This window comes from Lontra canadensis, unplaced genomic scaffold, assembly GCF_010015895.1.
Source record: "Lontra canadensis isolate GAN:19392208 unplaced genomic scaffold, GSC_riverotter_1.0 scaffold15, whole genome shotgun sequence".
NCBI classification, from domain to species: Eukaryota; Metazoa; Chordata; class Mammalia; order Carnivora; family Mustelidae; genus Lontra; species Lontra canadensis.
In genome coordinates this window covers 2882951-2897532 of record NW_022631009.1, presented here as the reverse complement: position 1 = coordinate 2897532, position 14582 = coordinate 2882951, and the positions used below count along the sequence as shown (strand labels likewise).

At 42.9% G+C, this 14582-nt stretch overlaps 1 protein-coding gene across 1 annotated transcript in view; it reads left to right on the top strand.

Annotated features, from left to right (window-relative positions):
* The window catches only part of DEPTOR (DEP domain containing MTOR interacting protein), a 127352-nt gene that overhangs the window by 99682 nt on the left and 13088 nt on the right, over window positions 1-14582 (top strand). The gene's annotated exons all lie outside the window — the stretch shown is intronic.

The window sequence follows — 14582 nt, the reverse complement described above, 5'->3', positions numbered from 1 at the left end:
GTCACTATCTGGCACATAGTTTTTATTTACACAGAAATATCATATAAGAAGTTGTTGAGAGCATTGGTTTTCTCTTTCAAAACACCTTTACCTGGGCTGCCTGGATGGCTAGGTCTGTTAAGCACCTGACCCTTGGTTTCAGCTCAGGTCATGATCTTGTGGTTGTGGGATCAAGCCCCACGTCGGGCTCTATGGTCAGTGCGGTATCTGCTTCAGATTCTCTCTCCCTCTCCCTCATCCTCCCTCTCCCTCTCTCTCAAATAAAGAAAATCTTAAAAAAAAAAAAAAACAGAAAACACCTTTACCTACCCCAGTTTTCTTCTGTCATCTGTAAAACATTTCTCAAGAGGATATTTATGTCTTGATTATCTGGGCCTGTGGGAGGATGCAGAAGGCTTGAAAGCTACAGATCATTCCTCTGCTCATTTCTTCAGCACTCTCATCGTCTCCCATCGTCAGTCCTTTTCCTGGACCAGTAAACCAGTCAAGTGATAGGCATGGCTTGGGTCTTCACAGCTCTGATGTCCAGCACTTACCCTCCACTGATGTGCCCACTGGAAAAGAAATCTGGGCAGCAGAGACCAGCTCAAGGGTACACAGACCACAGATTACTGCTGGTCTGGGTAATCAGTGCTGTAGGATTAGGGGTTGACTCTATGCCCTGATCTGAACACCATCATTCACACAGGGAAGTCTGGGCTCACCAGGTACTGTGCTCTGGCTGAGTTTCAGAAGCCTTGTTGGCCAAGTCCGTCTGTGTGACAGGCCCTTCCTCCTTCCTCCATCCACAGCAGGCACAGCAACAAAGAAACTCGGAGCAGGAAGTTGGCCGGGAGCAGAAAAGGCGAGCATTTGTATCTGTGCCGAGGCTGAATTTGTCATTTTCTAATGGAACTCTTGGCCCAGGGAAGAGTTTTATATTTTATTTCCATAGTAAAGCACCTAGTAGAAATTATTTTTGGCAGAATGTTTCAGTGCTAAGCATGTCCTCACTCACATAGGGCTTTGACCTAAAGCATGTTTGCTTTGGGGAAAGTGATGGACTTACGCTGCAGTTGAAGACCTTGTTGTGCTTGGCCATGTAATTGATTGTAGTCTGTCTTTATTGATTAACATGAATTACTGTTCTAGACATTGTCGATCGGTCCGTTCATTAAGTCCTTAGTGTATATACTTTGATAAGTGGGTAACCTGATAGTCTGTTTTCCAACATCATAAGCTACTATTTCATATGGTTTATAGTCTTAGTTTCTCCAGGGGTGTACAATGGTTTTCATATGTTTTTAGAACAATACAGGATTTATTAGAGCAGCATTTCCAAAGTTGTATTATACAGCTCTCTGGTCCAGCAAAATATACTGACCTGAGGTTCTGTGATCAAAATTAATTAGTTAATTAATTAATTAAAAGAGAGAGAGGGTGTGCATACATGCCCACAAGCCGTGGGGAGTGGGGGCAGAGGGAGAGAAAGAGAATTTTAAGCAGGCTCGGTGCCCAGTGCAAAGGTTCCATCTCTCAACCCTGAGATCATGACCTGAGCTGAAATCGAGTTGGACACTTAACTGACTGAGCTGCCCAGGGACCCCTGTAATTAAAATTATTTCAAACTGCTGTGCACTTTAGTGCCCTTTCGGAAATTCACAAAGCACGCTGGCGTATTAAAAATTCTGGTAAGTCCAGCAGGCAAAAAACTTGTTTAAATTGTCTAACACAATGTTTTATCATTTAATAGAAACACTCAAATGAAATCTTAGGATTGTTAAGCTATAGCATTAAAACTGTTCAAAGAGGGGCACCTGGGTAGTCAATCAGTTACTCATCTGACTCTTAATTTCAGCTCAGGTCCTAAGACTGAGCCGCACGTCGGGCTCTGCGCTGAGCGTGGAGCTTGCTTAAGATTCTCTCACTCTCCCTCTGCCTCCTCCCCCTGCTCTCGCTATCTCTCTTAAAAACAAAAATAAAAACGAAAACAAAATGTTCAAAGAAACTGCTTTTGGTCAAACTGTGTATTGAGATGAATATATAGAGATATATTTTTGAATTGTATTGCTGGTTGAATGAAAAAGACAGAGAATACCATGTCCTTCCATATCCATACAGTTTAACTGTGTATATTCATTTTAATTACTTAGCACATTGTTTTTCTCGAAGAAAACATTGAACTATTTCCTATTTTACCATATTTACTTGCCCTCGAATAATTTCACTTACATACAAATTCGTTCCTATAATCCAGTCCCAGAGGCTTGTTTCCACTGACCTGTCACATTGCTGCTGCCCTTTACCCTTGTTCAGGAAAACTGCAGGGTGGTGTGTCTGGTTGTGCTGAGCCCTGGGAGGGTAGGAGGATGGGACACCAGCCCACGGGAGCTTACCCACTGACCTGCGTAATGATTGACCTGCTTGGTCTGGGCGGTAGGAATGATCCAAAGCTCTGGCCAGAAGCCTCGTTTAGCACCTCTGACTGGCAGGAGCTGACCCAGGATAGTATAAAGTGCCTCGCTCTGTGTTCAGGGTCACTGTCTCCGTGGAATGCCAGCCTCACCCCTCAAGTCACCGTCCTGGTTTCCTCCAGCTTTCTGACGTGAACAGAGCCTTGCGCCTGAGCCTTTGTGACCACGGCTGCTGAATTTCACTACTTGACTTGCCAAAACAGAGATCATTTTGTAGCTAAGTTTCTCATGGGTACCATTTCTCTCTCTTATGTCAACTTTCTGTGGGGATCTGAAAGTTTTAAGGTGTGGGTCTCCAGCATGTGGACAGGACAGACCCCAGACTGAAGAAACTGAGGGCCATTTGCCCCTGTTAACACTTCTAGGCCTTCCCAGACCCAAAGGAGAGCTCCTTGCCCGGTTTAAACGGCATCCTTAATCCATTCTCGAGGAGACCTTCATGTTTGTATTAAAATTTACTTCTCTACAATGTCTGGAAGAACTTCAGAGAACAGGTATCCTTCAGGAGAGTGATAAGGTCTGCCGCAATTCTAGATTGGAGTAGAGACATCTGAGATCTTTGTGCCTGGGCCACCTAGCCCCGTGGCCCCATAGCTCTCAGGCCTCCCAGTCTACACTGCTGACTGAGGCAGACGGGGCTGGGTCAGACAACTGGACTGCAAAGTGGGGCAGCCCAGTTGAGAATGAACGAGAGGCAGGGCCGGGAGCCTACAAACGTGTAGAGCAGGGAAAGTTGCAGCCTGACCTCCGCTGTAAATGCAATGGAATTTTAGACGTTTCAGTCAATTATTCGATTTCTATATGATCCCAAGCTTGTTTGTCAAGTGTGTCTTTAGTCTGGTTTCTCCCCTTCCCTTCTGATGACTTGGTCTCCATGCTGTAGGAAAATGTTTGTTCCCAGAGACCTAAAAGGAAACGGATGTTACAAGAGGCCCCAGACTATAACCTTATTTTTAGTTTTGTCTGAATCAAGACACTCTTTAAAAAAAAAAAAAAAAAAAGAGAGAGAGAGAGAGAGACAACAATTAGTTGCATCTTTTCTAAGATGTTTGCTGTTCTGTCTCATATGACTCCTCTCCTCATTCCCGTGCCTTAAAAAACAGCCGTAGGAGTCATTAAAACTCGCACTTGATCTAGCATCTTTGCCTTTGGAGCTGTTTTCCTTCTGATGGTTCTTTTGCTTAAAAAATGGAAACTTTAAAGTCACTGGGCATTATAACTCCACAGTGTAGCATGAAATATGGGAATCATCAAAAGCTTAGTCAACCATTCAGCATTCAGTGCATTTTTTAAAAAGATTTTATTTATTTATTTGACCCAGAGAGTGCACGAGGAGGCAGAAAGGCAGACAGAGAGGGAGAAGCAGACTCCCCACTGTGCAGGGAGCCCGACACAGGACTCGATCCCAGAACTCCCGATCATGACCTGAGCAGAAGGCAGACGCTTAACCGGCTAAGCCACCCAGGCTCCCCCAGCATTGAGTACATTTTCAACTAGAAGAGGTTGTTTGCTACATTTTCTCTTTGGCAACTCTTCATTCACCTTTTTAGGAATTCCAGAGCAGTAGACTGTGGTTTCTTGTAAGGCAAAGGGGGGAAGGGGAAAGAAGAGAAGGATCTCTAATTTATGGAGTGTGTTCTGTGTGCCTGACCCCGCACCATACTAGGCCCTTTCTGTACCTAAGGCCATTTAATACCAGCATCTGAATACTAAAATCCTAGAGAAAGAAACGGTTCCAGGAGGAATAATTCTATTTCTTCCTTCTTTTCTTCTACTTTGAAAGGAATTAAAGTGTCTTCCACAAGACTGTAGGCCACAATCGAATGGCCATCACTTAAACATGACTTCACATCACAACCTTGAATGACATCCTTTTTTTTTTTTTTTTAAATCACATCAAGTCGAAACCTATTTCTGGACCACATTGTCTGTCATAACTTTATTTTACATGATTCTCTAGTGGCTGTTCTCCACTGTAGACAGGGGAGAATTTTTACATTTCACAAATACATCATGCTTGTATCTTCATCTGCCCACAAATAAATCTAATCAAGTGATTCTGGCACTTAAAATCCTCTGATGGCTCCCCATTACAATGAGAATAAGGTCCAGACGCCTTCCCGTGGACTGCAGTGTCCATGATCTGGACCCTGCTGAGAATAACATTACTTCTACCCTGTTTTGCTTATATAAGACTCCATTGGCCTTGCGGGTGTCCCTCCCAAGTACCAAGTTTTCCTGCCTAAGGCTGGATGACAGGCTCTACTATTGTCATCAAAGTCTCAGATTCCGTAAAAACCCTAGGATAGTCTCCCTGTCTCTCTCCAGTCACTCTTTACCATTATTACTCTGTCTTAGGTTTTTAAGGCATAGTATTTATCAGAATCTGATAATAGTACTTACATGTTTATTATCTATCTGTCTCTAGTAGCTCCATAAATGTAGAGACCTTGTCTGTCTTAACTACTATGTTCCCAGTACTTAGCACAATTCCTAGTGTTTAGTAAGTGCTGGAAACAATTTTTGAATGATCCAATGAATCTGTGCTTCCATAGAAAGGCTGAAAAGTTCACCCATTGAACACCTGTATTGCGTCCCCACACATGTCATATGCATTCTCTCTTTTATTTTTCTTCCAACTTTTGAAAGTGGAAGGGAAGCGTTCTTCCGACGTCATGAATGGGGAAACTGAGACCCGGTGAATCTCTTTCCCCAACTCACCCCGTCTGTGAACGTCAGAACTAGATTCAAGCCTGGTCTCACTGCCCAAAGCCCTACTAATGTTTCCTACTGCATTATTTCATAAAATGCAAACCCACAAGGCAGAGTTAAATAGATGATATATCCCAATAAAATCTTAAACTATTGCAAATTACTCATGGATGCATGAACTTTGATGTCTCCTGTGGGAAGAATTTGTATTTAATTCAAATGAATTATTAGGGCAGTCACGTGTTCTCCTGTGTTGGCTTGAAGATCAAATAAATAATTTTTATTCTTGGCACCAACCTCTCACTCGGGTCAGCTCTAGATCTTACTGGGTCACCCAAGTGAAAGAGGCAGAATATTCGTTCGTGTTAGTTTAATCACCTACTATCAGGGTAAACCATTCAGCCTTCACACTGTGAAGAAATTTGAGCTGTATTTACAAATAAGGCACAAAAACTATCCTTGCTCTTTTCTGGAAAGTTTCTTTTTTTCTGGTGGGGATAATTAAATCCTGTGAGAAACAGTATTCAAGTTTTTATGCAACCCGTGCCAACACTCAGGAGGGATTTCAAGACTCCTGGCTTCTTCTTGTGTTTCCTGCTGTGATGAATTGATGGATATGGACTTATGGGGCCTCTTTTCTCTTTGTTTGTTTCTTTGCATGTTTATATAGAAACAGAGCTATCTGACTCAGAGTAAGGCATGCATGGTCATTGTGTTCTTTTTTTACACTTTCAGAAATTCCTATTTCTTATATGAAAAGAAAAAAGTAAAAATCCTGCTTTTTGGACTTTCTTCCTCATAGCAACAAACCTAAATCTCTCATGGACTTTTCCTTCTGAACCAAGAGAGGCCAGGTTGGGCAAACCATCCGAAGTTCCTAATTAATTTAGCCAAGACAGTTTGGGCATTCAGGTAGCATATTGTGGGATCATGGTCAACACAGATGAAAAAAAAAATGCTTTCTGTTAACTGTGTTAAAGGTAGTTCTTTTTCAGTTGAGTTCAGGAAATTCATGCATGGGAATAAAAGGTGATGTCTTATGCAGCATGCTATGCCTCTAGCCATCTTGTCCCTTAGTTGACGGAAAACAGTAGGGTTAGTGTCCCTTTGCTCATCATTAGGCATGACTAGCGTTGGGGGAGAAAAGACCATTTTGCGGGGGGTCCCTGCCTGCACAAGAGGCCACTTCTCAGGGCCTCAGCTCAGACCCCTTAGCTGCTCTGTGCCCTTCCTTAACAGAGGGTGATCTTCATGTCCTCCTCTGACAGCCTTCCAGAAGACAGGGCAACTCGGCACAGTTCTTTGTTAAGTCGGTATTAGCCACCTACCATGCACCAGACACTATGTCAGGACTTCATGGGATTTTCAGTCTAGAGAAGAGAGACATTAACCAAGTAATTCCACTCTTAAATATATAATTATAAACAGATGAGAACTATGAAGAAAAGGACTAGAGTTTCTCATTTTGTAGGGTGGTGGGAAGAATGACAGGGAACACTTCCCTCAGGAAAAATGCTTGAGCTGAGATCTACAGAGCGTAGAGAAGTCAACTAAACCTAAGTGTGTCTGTGCACGTTGTGTGTGTGTGTGCGTTCTGTGTACATGTGTATTATACACACACATGCATGCACACAAACATACACACAAAGGGTTTATTCCATATAGAAGAAACCCAGAAAAGGATCATGGTTCCTCATAAGACAAGAATGGAAGCCATGGCTAGATTATACTGTGAAGAGAATTTTGGAAGGAGAGGTAGCAACGAGATAGGGTAGAGTGTTTCTCAACTTACTTATTATTATCTTTCCCAAAGGAGCCTTTTTAAGACATTTTTCATCCCTCCCATGAAATTTGGATAACACAGATGCACTGTATTCCTGTTTATGTACACTACACATGTATGTGTACATGTGTGTGTACACGTGTATATGCTTTGTACATAAAAAGAGGAAGATTTTTTCACATTCCCTTTTGGGGCAGTTTTTCACCTTTGGTGGCTAAGTCACACCTAATGAGAATGCATGAGTTAGGGAAGGAAGCTCAGGTGCTTTGTAAAATTGTGTTAAATTGAATTGCAATGGTCATGTAACCAAATATATAGCTTTTAAGTGTATAGTTTGATAAACCTTGTTAAATGTACGCACTTGCGTAACAACCTTCAGAACAAATACCATTTCCAGCATTCCAGAAAGTTCCCTCATGCCTCACTGTTATGATTTCTGTCACCAGAAATTAGTTCAGGTTTTTAGAGTAAGATAGATTCCTGGCTGCACGCCTCGTGTCTCTGTGATGTTTAGCAAATTATTTCATTTCTCTGGGCCTTTTTCTCATCTTATAAATGAGGAAAGATGTGGAGTCTTCCTCACAGGGTTGGTGAGGGAGGCATGCTGTCCTGCCCACTTCCCCACAGTGTGAATACGTGGGCATCTCTAAGAGGCGTCCAATGGGATCAGGCTTATAGCATAAGCTGATGATTACTTCGGGCCTGGTGATCCTTCTAGTTCCCTGAGCTCTGGCCCTAACAGTCTGTGTTTCCCTTTGCCTTGTGACCACAAATCCTGCCTGCTTCTCTCGTTTCCCAAATGTTTCTCCTCCTGTGCTCTTCTAGAAAGCTGCCGCCATGCTGAGAAGGACACAGGTCCTTTCTCAATGGCTTCATCTAGTGAGCCTATTACAAGCACCTCTAGTTCCCCCACTTTCAGAATCTCCCAGAATCCTATCTGACTTATCTTGGCTGGTCATGCTCCTTCCTTTCATCCGACCCATCCTCCTCATTCCTTATCATGTGGCCCATCCCATGTTCCCAAAGGCTCAAGTCTCCAGGTAATGTGCCCAGTGCTGGGTCATAGGATGAAGAGTCAGGCTTGGGTGTCATACAGCAGGTGTTTAAATCCCACCTTCACCACTTGTAAAGGACCCAGGATAATGGCTTAAACTCTAATCTCAGCCTCAAGTTCTTCATTTTTACAGTGACACTTAAAATAGTCACTCACAAGTCAAATGAAATGAAATGTGTCCTAGGACCGTAGTTGGCCATCATAAACCCTCAACAAATGTGTGTAGGTGTCAGTATTAAATTGCTTATTCCAATTATTGTGGTATTCTGAGTCTGCTGGCTCATCTTTGCTTAAATAATTTATATTTACAAACATGTAGTACAGAGTAGCAGACTCTTCAGTAGCTGAAGTGGGGTATCGTGGGGAGCCTGGTCTAGATAATCAGAGGTCCCTGCCATGTGGCATCGTGCCATTGCAATTTGATCACTTTCTTAGAAATGCCAAACCTCCATTTTTCGTGTTAAAATGGCAATGATCCGTGCTGTGAAATGTGTAAGCCTGATAATTCACAGACCTGTACCCCTGGGGCAAATCACACATTATATGTTAATAAAAATAATTAAGATATGGTTAAAAAATGGCAATGATCATTGCTTCATGGCATAAGTGTGAGGACAGATAAGAAAACACACATGAAGTATCAAGCCCAGAGCTGTCCGGAGTAGACCTTCAGTAAGGATCGTCTCCTATGTCTCATCGCATATAAGATGCATCGATTGTAAGATGGAACCCGATTTCAGAGCTGTGCGTCGTAGAATCAGCAGTTACTGGCATTACGTCAAGTCCCAGCCCCACCGATTCCTATACATCTAGCAGGGAGTTTGTTTTGCTTGCTGCAAACCTTGTTTAGCACTGAGTTGAAAATAAATGCTTTTATGCACAACTGTTGCAAAAGTCATCTTTTACAAAAACAAGGACATGTCAAGTTTTAGAAATGTCTTGGTATAATCCTGAGCCGTTCCTACACCGATCTACTGTGGGCTCTAATGCTGGTTTTCTTTGTGCTGGATCCCTGAGGACAGGAGGAAAGGCAAATACTGAGAAGTGAAAACCTTGACATCCCTCAGACCTCAGTAGATTAGGTGGTCACCCTATTTTTCTGCGTCACACCTGAATAGTTATGTGAGGCCAAATCCTGTCAACCTTCTAAAGGATTCCTCAAGGGCAGATAACCCTAAGACTGCCTCCAGGTATAAAGTCAGTGACCCCTACCTCCCAAGACTCACCTATACCTGGAAGAAATAAAAAACGACCCCAACCAAGGCTGGACATCTCCTTCCGCAGCCATGCTCCTGAATTTATCTATGACCAATCCAAGTATCTGGAAGAGTAAAGATAAGTATAATACTGTTTACTGTCTCCACTGATGTGTGACTTACAGAAGATTTCACAGTTTGGGGCTGTAGATCAGCGACTATTAGGTGTCACTATTTTATGAGTGACAAAAATCCTTCCAAACAGTGGTTAAGACCAGTATTTTTTGTCATGTACAAGCTGGAAAGAAGTCAGTCCAAGACTGAGATGTGTCTCTGTGGTCTCTGATTCCTATTTTGTATATTTACTTGCTCAGTTTCCATTGCCAAGGTCACTTGAAGGTCTAGGATGGCTGCTGGAACCATGAGGTTTGCATTCCAGCCATCCATAAAAGACAAAGGGAAGGAGAAGGGCACTTTTATTCCTTTAAAGATTCTTCCTAGAAACACTGCTTCTGTTTACATCCCATTGGTCAGAATATAACCACACATGGCCACACTTAGATACAAGGAAATCTGGGAAATGTTGTTTATTCTGAGTGACTATCATGGGTTGAATTGTATACCCCCCCCAAAAAAAAAGACACGTAGAAGTTCTAATCTCCAGTACCCGAGAAGGTGACCTTCAGGAAATAGAATCTTGACAGAAGTAATCAAGTTATGATGAAGTCATTAGGTTGGGCCCTAGTCCATGATTGGTGTCCTTATAAAAAGGAAAAAATTAGAAATACAGACTGATGTGCACATTAGAAAGGCAGACAGAAGACACACAAGGAGAAGATGTCCGTGGAACTGGATGGTACATCTATAAGCCAGTGATTGCCAGCAACAAGCAGAAGCTAGAAGATGCAGGCAAGGATCTCCCCTGGAGCCATCAGAGAGAGCGTGGCTTTGCTGATGATACCTTAATCTCATACTTCTAGACTCCAGAACCATGAGACAATGAATTTCTGTTGTTTTAAGCCACCCTGCTCTTGGTATTTGTTATGGCAGCCCTAACACAGTTGCCATGTATCCAAGAAAAAAATGGAGGTTCTATTAATAAAGAGGGAAAAGGGCACCTGGGTGGCTCAGGGGGTTAAGCCTCTGCCTTCGGCTCAGGTCATGATCTCAGGGTCCTGGGATCGAGTCCCACATCTGGCTCTCTGCTCCGCAGGGAGCCTGCTTCCTCCTCTCTCTCTCTGCCTGCCTCTCTGCCTACTTGTGATCTCTGTCTGTCAAATAAATAAAATCTTTAAAAAAAATAAAAATAAAAATAAATAAAGAGGGAAAAGACAATGGATACTAGGGGACAACTTGTAGTTTCTGTCACTGACCATAAAAAGCTGTACAAACATCCTTCAAGCAATATTGACTGTGTACCTACTGCCTACGGTGCCCTGTGGGGATCCAGTGGTAAGTAAAGCCAGCGAGGTCCCTGCCCTCGTGAAGTTTCCGGTCTAGCGACCAGGGAGATATTAGTAATTCACACAAATATTTAGTTATGCACTGTGATGTGTATGTTTAGTAGGCATATTACCGGATGCAAGACTTGGAGTCTCAGATACAAATTTCTGTAGGTTTGCACATTTCATTCATTTTCCGAATCCCAGGAGGAGCACTCTGAAGTCAGGTGCTGAGTCTGCCCGTTGCCTTCAGCATCAGAGTCTCTTAATTCCACCCACTGCTCTTATTCTGCCGGTTGAAATGAAATGTTGTTGATCTTATAGTTATAGCTTGTGGTTCTCAAGGGAGAGCCTGTGAGAGAAAGTAAAATGATGGAGAACAAGATGGGAAAACATCCGTTTGGCAGAGGGTCGGATCACTAAAGCAGGAATTATGGATGTTGAGTTGATTGAATGCTTTGTTTTGCACATTCCTCCTCCTCCTCCTCCTCCAGCCTCTTGCATCCCCGGCCATATCATGACCCTCCACCCAACTGCTTGGCCCAGAAACCTAGAAGTCCTGCTTGTTTTTCTCTTCTTCCTCCAATGCAAGACACTTCCAAAATGTATCTCGAATGCATCTGTTTGTCTTCATTTCCCCTCCTCCAAACCCCTGCCCTCTCTCACCAGGACTACTGTGGCCCTAATTGGTCTCCTTACATGTGATTTTGTAGCCTTATCGTCTGTCTCCCATGTTGCAACGAAAGGAAATCTAGTTCTGCCACTCTCTTGCTTGAGATCCTTCATTGTGTCCATGTTGCTTTTAGCATGAAATCTAAAGACCTTACCATGGCCTACATAGTCCCACATGAACCTACCCCCACCTATCTTTCAAATCTTACCTCCTAGCCGCTCTCGTCCTTGCTCCCCTCCATCATCACCTTGTAGATCCTCAAACCAGTGATTGCTTTCTCTCCACGGGCCTTTTGCACTTGCCACTCCTTCCTCTTAGGATTCTCTTCTCGCAGCTTGTCACGGGATCCCTCCTTATTTTTTACACCTCCCCTTACAGGTCTCCTCCTCTTCAGTGGGGATGGAACGTCTTCGTAGCGTTTTCACACCCGTATCTCATTGGCTAAAATTGTGTTGCGTGCCAAACACCTGGGGGTGCTGAGGATTTCAATATTTCATTCTCCACCTTTTATAGGGCAAGAGAAAGAGAGGTTGGGCCGAAGTAGGGTGGCTAAATTCTGCGGTATCTGCTGAGCCCCTCGTTTTTCTCTTTCTTCCTTCCCTGCTTATTTCCTTCACAGATAAGTATTTGTCTTTTTCTTAAAGGAGAACTTAGGGAGTTCTCCCATTTTTTTAAAAAAAGATTTTATTCATTTATTTGACAGACAGAGATCGCAAGTAGGCAGAGAGGTAGGCAGAGAGAGAGGAAGGGAAGCAGACTCCCTACTGAGCAGAGAGTCCAATGCGGGGTTCAATCCCAGGACCCTGAGATCATGACCTGAGCCGAAGGCAGAGGCTTTAACCCACTGAGCCACCCAGGCGCCCCTATTTGTCTTTTTCTAATCCTCCTCTAGGATACACGCTCTATGAATCCAAGGATAACATCTAATTCTTCTTCTACTACATTTCCAATAAATGTTTATTGAGTCAACAAGTTAAATTCTGTGGCCAGGGATGGTGGAAACTCTGATCCAGACACTGTCTCTGCTTTACTAGAATAGAAAGGCTTGTTAATATAGCAGGTAGTCAGTGAGATTTCATTCTAGCCCTTGCCACACCACGTGACCCTTAACAGGTGCTCAGAAATTTTTTTAGAAATCCCAGTCAATTGGTTTCCATTTATTCAAGTCTTACTATTTCTAAGGTATTAAATAAATCCTTGGAAGTTGATTCCCAAGGCCCCATCATTATAGTCTTAGGTAGATGGACAAATATAATATGTACTATATAATATAATATATATATGGTGTGTGTGTGTGTGTGTGTATATATATATATATGTATATATAAATATACAATGTATAATATAATATGCAACAACAAGATAATTTATCTGAAAATCCCCAGCACCTTGCCGGTACAGAGTCCATCCTCATCTTTATTTTTTAAAAGAATTTGAGCATGTCAGGTGATGTCTAGACAATACATCATTTCAGTCAGATAAAGAGGCAGACAGCACTGAACATATTTGCAAAAGAAGATAGATTTTCCATCTGGGAGCACATGTCCCACCCTTTCAGTAGATTTCGTGGAGGACAAGTGAAAACAGCCCTACGATAATTAAAACAGTATTTGTTGAGTAACATTACATGCTAGGCACTATGCTAGGTGCATTATCTCTGGGCTTTCATTTACAATCACCTCTGTCCTGGGACAGAGTATTGTCTCCCTTTCTACAGCTGGGGAAAATAATGAGGTTTGGAGGTTTAAGAATTTTGACTACATGGGAATTCAGATATGCCTGGGTCTAGATCATATGCTTTGGAATCATTATTGTTTATGAGTGGAATGGCTTTTATCAAGAGAAGATAGAAGCCAGAAATACCCTTAATAACACAGGGCTTTAGAGGATCCTGGGCCAGAAGCGTAATACTGCATTTGAGGCCCCTCTGCAGTGGTCCTTATTGTACAGCTGTGTCCCCCGGTTCCATGACACTGATGGATGGCATTCTTGCAAAATGAGAAATCCAAATCACTGAGCCATTTAAAAGTGAAAGGGCGGAACTAGAAAGAACACAGCCTTCTCTCAACTTTCTGTGTCCCAAAGATCCGAGCAGCCCAAATCTGTGGATCTTTAAGATGTTAGTATGATCCCCAGCATCAAACTGGACTTCTGAATGAATGTGTTCTGGCTGGAAGCCCAGAAGCATGCATCCTGGTGTCTCCTGATAGCAAGTATGGGTCCCGACGATGTGCTTGTGGAGAGCCTTAAGCAAAGTCTGGACCGAACGTCACCAGACGCCTTGTTCTACCCTGGGCTTTAATATCTGGTTTTTCCTTCTTCTGTGTTTTGTCTGACACTGACAAGTGCTTGTTCTGGCTGAGTCCCATACTGTAGAGACGTCTCTCTCTGAGCTAAGACTTTACTTTCTGCCCCATCTGTTCTCCAGCCCCCATGCAAATCCATATTCCTTCCACCAGTCCCACGGTGGAATTAGAGGGCAGGATGTGCAGAATCTCCGGGCTGGCAGACCCCCGAGGATGGTCTGGCCCCAGTACCTCTCTAGGCCAGTGCAAGTCTTCTGGGTCTTTTGTGACATGATATCATCTTCAGCCTAGTTTGATTTCTGGGAGGGGACGAAAGCCATTGTGGTTATGTGATTAATGCTTGTCGGTTCTCCTTTTATTCTTGGCTCTTGTCCAGGATTTTCATTGACTATCTTTATAAATGAAATGTGTTTGAAATGCAACATCGTATAAATGTCTGTTGAATTACCAACAACAATGGAAGGTATTATTTTCTCTATCAATAATCAGAAGCTTAGAGCTAGAGATTCTGCTGATTCTTAATATTATCTTGGGGTCATATGCCTCTTTGAGAGTTCAGTGACAGCTATGGACCCTCTTCTCAGAAAAACAAACAAAAAAAAAGTTGGGTGTGTGTGTGTGTGTGTGTGTGTGTGAGAGAGAGAGAGAGAGAGAGACATACATTTGCACACAGTTTAATGTTGTTCACGGATTATCCAAAATTTATTCGTGGATCCCGGGATAAGAATCTCCCAGTCTAACCTTCCCATGTTATCAGTAAGGAAAGTGAATCCCACCTAAATGAACTGACTCACCCAGGGTTACGTGAGAAAACCAGGACTAGGACCTGATCATGCTAGTTACTGTGTACGATGGATCAACTCAATGCTTGGCCCGTGGACATTCAATTTAGACTGTTTCTATCCCTCCTATACCCCACCCCTACCATCGTAGTCCTTTTAGTAACTAATATGATTTGGGCTA